At 55.7% G+C, this 4,917-nt stretch overlaps 1 non-coding gene across 1 annotated transcript; it reads right to left on the bottom strand.

Annotated features, from left to right (window-relative positions):
• Positions 1-3,130: 3,130 nt before the first annotated feature.
• On the bottom strand, positions 3,131-3,201 carry TRNAQ-CUG. The gene has a single exon. It is a non-coding gene; the product is annotated as a tRNA-Gln (tRNA).
• Between the last annotated feature and the right edge of the window lie 1,716 nt (positions 3,202-4,917).

Genomic DNA, 4,917 nt, shown 5'->3' with positions numbered 1-4,917 from the left:
GCCGGATCTGTAAAAGCAGCAAAGAGTCCTGTGGCTCCTCATAGAATAACAGCCGTGTTGGAGCATGAGTTTCATGGGTGAATCCCCACTTCGTCGGATGGATTCAGAAGGAAGCACTTTGGGAAAATCAGTCAAGGCCCTTAGCTGAGCTGAGACACAGACCCAGTGACCCCTGCACCACCCTGGGAGGGGAGGTTGAGTGGTCAGAGCAGGGAGGGGCTGGGCACCAGGACCCTGGGTTCTATCCCTGGCTCTGGGGGTGGAGGAACTGGTATCCAGGACTCAAGGGTTCCATAGGGGAAACTGTTTTTACCTGTGCTTCCTCCCTAGTGATCCCAGCCCAGCCCCCTAGTGGAGACTGAGCACAAGTGGGGGGAGTTGTTCTCCCACTTTGGACTTATGATTCAAACCCCTCCCCCAGGGGCTATGATATCATGAAATATGCCCCCCAACCCCAAAACAAAGAAAACTGGTGGGATTCTGTCCACACGCAGAGAATTTTCTCCGCCGGCTCCTTCGGTTAATCTCGCTGCTCTCCCTACTGCCGCCAGACACTGCTCATCTGCATAGCCCCGCCCATGGACACGTGACACCTTCTGTCCTGCTGGTTTCAAGTGAGTGAGTTGCCCTCGGGGAGTGAGCAGGTCCCAGCACGTCACAGCCCCAGCCAGGGCCGGCTCCAGGCACCAGCTCAGCAAGCAGGTGCTTGGGGCAGCCCAGGGGAAGGGGCGGCAGGTCGGGTCTTTGGCAGCAATTCGGCAGCGGGTCCTCGGTCCTCTTGGAGGGAAGGACCTGCCACTGAATTGCTGCTGAAGAAGAAAGTGGTGCAGTGGAGCTGCCGCCGATTGTGATCACAGATTTTTTTTCCTGCCGCTTGGGGCGGCAAAACCCTGAGCCGGCCCTGGCCCCAGCACACGGCACAGCCCCATCTCACGTCATAGCACGTCACCGCCTGGGGCAGGGAGATATTGGGGATGGGGATGAGGGTAGAGACCCAGCCCCATAGACCCATAGGGGCAGCGGGATATGGGGGGGGCTGGAGAGGGGATGGCGGGGAGAGACCCATCTCCATAGACCCCCAGAGGCAGGAACTGAGGGGAGAAGGGGGGAGGGAGGGATCCAGCCCTATAGACCTGTAGGGGCAGGGAGATATTGGGGGCAGGAGGGGAGAAGGGGGGTTGGCAGAGACCCAGCCCGGGGTGCAGGGGAAATGGGGTGGTTTGGAAGGAACTGGGGAGGAGAAGAGACACATGGCAGGACAGGGAAACCGACTCACTCCGAATACATGCAGAGCAGGGCAGGGCGGAGGCAGATCATGCTGGTCCCAGGGTAATTTCGGGGGGCTCACCTCTGGGCTGAGGAGGATGCAGGGGCTGTGTGTGTGTGTCAGGCTGGGGGAGCTGCCTGGGCAGAGGTGCTGGAACTGGGGGTGCTGAGCCACGTAAATTATCCCGATCTAAACGCCATTGTAGAGAACACTATGTTGGCACACCGCTTCCTGGCAGCCAGAGACTGTGCTTTCTACACCTGCTCCTGTGGATGTGACCTCTCTCCTGATTGCTAAGGAAAGGAGCCTTTCCAGGAAATGGCCACAGCTTCTGGGAATCCGCATGTGGCTGTGAACAGAATTTGGCTCCTGGAACACAAGGCAACTTAAAAGCTGAGCACGCAGACAGGGGCTTGAACCCTGGCCCCTCAGATTAAAAGCCTGATGCTCTACCACCTGAGCTACCTGGGCTTGTTAAGAGCATCTTCACCGTTCACCACAGGAGTGAGCAGGCAGGCAAAAGAGAGGCAAAAGAAAGTCCCCAGAACTCCTCCTCTTTCTGCACAGCCACTGCCTGTCAGCAGGATTCCTCCTCCTCCTCCCTCCTGTGCCTCAGTGCGACTAAATCTCCACAGCTAGACAGCCGGTCCGTCCGCTGCACCCCAATCCCCCATGCCTGAGCCTCCCTGTCAAAGCCCTGCACCTGGCCCCGTATAATTAAGTCTCACATCTCACTGGGAACTCGACTTCTTGTGCCAGAGAGTCTCGCCCCCCCTCAATAGGTGACCCAAGAAACACAGTGTCCACCTTTTCCAAAGAAGCGCATGAAGAAGGCGCCCGCATGGCTTAATGGATAAGGTGCCTGACTTTGAATTAAGAACTTGAGGGGTCAAGTCCCTTTGTGGTTGTGTTGATGCAGTTTTACCTTCGTGCTGAAAGTCCTGCTCCTTTCAAATCTGGAACCTCTTCTTGGCCGCTCAGGCCAATGCTCTGCCTTCAGCTAGAGCCCCGGGAAGGAGTTGGGGTTGATGTCACAAAGGCTGGGGCATGAGCCCCAGGTGCTTCCAGTCTAGCCTTTGCTATTCCTGAATTCCCAAAGGAAATGGACGGCTGCCCGGCTAGCGTGTGGAGCAGTTTCCCTCTGTCCCTGTGCTTGAGGGGGGTTGCTACATAGCGCCTTGGGAGCCTGGATGTTTCTCTGCTTCTCACCAGCTGGAGAAAAGCCTCTTGGGATAACATCTCCTGCCCCACTGCAAAAGTGAGCATGGGGTATGGGAACGGTAAGAGGCCCCACCAGGGGGGCTGGCCCTGCTTTCCTACCGTCTACTGATGTTGGACACAGAGCATCAGCAGCCACCCCGCATGGTGGTCTGCGGGTGGCCTTCAGTGGGGGTTTGGCATGGCAGGGAGCAGGCTGGCCGGGAGTCTTGTTGCCTGTCTGCTGGCCACACATAGGCATGGTCCTGTCCTCGTCTAGCCCTGCCCTCAGTCGCTCTGTGGCTTATAAGCCTTCCTCAGAGCTGTCAGCACCAGCCGCCTCTGCTCCAGGTGCCCAGAGGAGGAGAGGTGTGCTGGGCTCCAGCCTGGGACTCTGCCTCCCTCCTGCCTATCAAGCCTGGCCCTGGCACTGCTTTCTTCAAGTGCCATGTGAGCAAGAGGAAAAGTGTGGCTACAAGCACCAGACTTGTGGGCATCAGGTGAAGCAGTGAGAATCCCAACCACTAGAGCCACTTCTAAACCCCCACCAAAGACCTGGCTCTGGTGGGGAAAGGAGTTAACCAGCAGGAGGGAAATGACCCACTTTTGTATAGCTGGAGACAGGAAAGCACTTTGAGCACCAGATCTTTACCACCAGCTAACACAAGGTCCCACTGAGATTTGAACTCAGATTGCAGGATTCAGAGTCCTGAGTGCTGCCTTTACACCATGGGACCAGCTTGTACTGTTCTCTCGGGACATTGGTGACTCTCACAGGGCTGGCTTGTGTAAGGGACTGTTGGCCCTTTACTAAAACTTAGTGGGGTTTGGTTGGCTAGTTCCCAGTCCCAATAGAAGGGGGAAGGGCCAATGGGAAATCAGGACCCTGAGACTGACAGGCCCCTGGGGCAATGGTCACCAACGGGTAGGGAACAACCAACGGGTAGGGAACAAGTGAGAATTTGTTAATGGAGAAAATTCCTGGTGAAAATTGGCAAAGCTGTGCAGATTTTGAAAAGTTCCAGTGAATTTACACATGAAGATACAAACAGAGAGACAAACACGCACACAGAGAATGAGAAAATCACACACTGCACAGGCCCACACAGACATAACAAAAACCAAACCCACACAGCACACAGAGCCATATACACAAAAAGGAAAACCTCACAAAATATAGAAAGAACAAATCCACACCAAAAATACAGCAAAAGCCCACAACAGGAAACACAAAACCCACATATCAAAAGAATACAAAGCAAAAACCAATCTTAATGCAAACATCATACACACATCCATGCACACAGAACTATGCAAGACATCCACCAAAATCACACAGGACCCACATGCACATCAACGTGACAGATGAAAACCACACCAGCATACAGCAAGCCAGGCAGGGTTTGAGTCTCACAGCGAAGAGGGTGAGCACACAGGTGGTTTGGGGAGCAAAGACTGAGGGGGAGTCAGGGCAGTGCTCTGGGTTCTGCCTGACCCTCCTGACACAGGCAGCTGGTGGAGGGCAGAGCCTGGTAGATCTGTGGAATCTGCCCTGCTCTCTGTAAAGCAAGGGGACCTCAGTGTCTTCTGAGCAGGAATTGTATTTTCTGCAGAGCAAACTGATTGGCAGAAGCCATTTGCTTAAAGGAAACTAGGGCTGCAGGTGAGGTTTGAACTCACAACCTCAGCATCACTCCACTCAGCACTGCTCTGTAAGTACTGGGCACTAACCCATTGCACCACTGGGCCCTGCTTTCAGGAGCTTGTCTCCATGTTTCATGGCTGGATTAGAGGAGTGGGGGGGTTGCATTAGCTAATACAAATCCATATGAAAGGCTGCAGAATGGCAGCAGCAGAGGTGGGGAGCCTCCTTCCATGTGAACGAGCTGGTTCCCCCTTCCGTTGCTCAGGGGAAGGGTGGTGCTGTGAGCCCACCTGGTGCTGGAGCATCTGATGGGTGAGATTAACGGGACTCAGGGAGGGGAAGGAAAGGGAGGGGAAGTCTTTCCTATCCCTGCCTAGCTCCACTGGTCTCCTGTGGCCCTTTCTGCTCCCTGCTCCCCTGTTGGGGAGATGAAGAGACAAGCCCCCATCGGGGTGAGTCACCGAGAGGCTGTGTCCCGTGGCGTGTGTGGGGGAGGGTTGGATGGGGCTCAAGGGGAGAAGGTTGTGTGTGACAGTGCGTGGGGGAGGGGGAGGGTGTGTTCCTTAGGATAGAAACAGAGGTGAAAGTAAGCTGGTACAAGCTGGTACGGCATAGCGGCAAGAGCCAATACGCCATGCCGGACTGCACCGGCTTTTGCTGTGGGGATTGAAAGGGCTCTAGGCTCCCCGCCACAGCTGGCAGCCCAGAGCCCTTTAAACCCCCCACCCGCGGCTCCGGCGGCCAGGCTGGGGCCAGATTTAAAGGGCTCTGGGCTGCTGCGGCTGCGGTCAGCCCAGAGCCCTTTGAA

The sequence above is a fragment of the Mauremys reevesii genome, linkage group 17 (genome assembly GCF_016161935.1).
Source record: "Mauremys reevesii isolate NIE-2019 linkage group 17, ASM1616193v1, whole genome shotgun sequence".
NCBI lineage: Eukaryota > Metazoa > Chordata > Testudines > Geoemydidae > Mauremys > Mauremys reevesii.
Note: the sequence above shows the minus strand (reverse complement) of the source record. Positions and strands in the feature narration are given on the sequence as shown.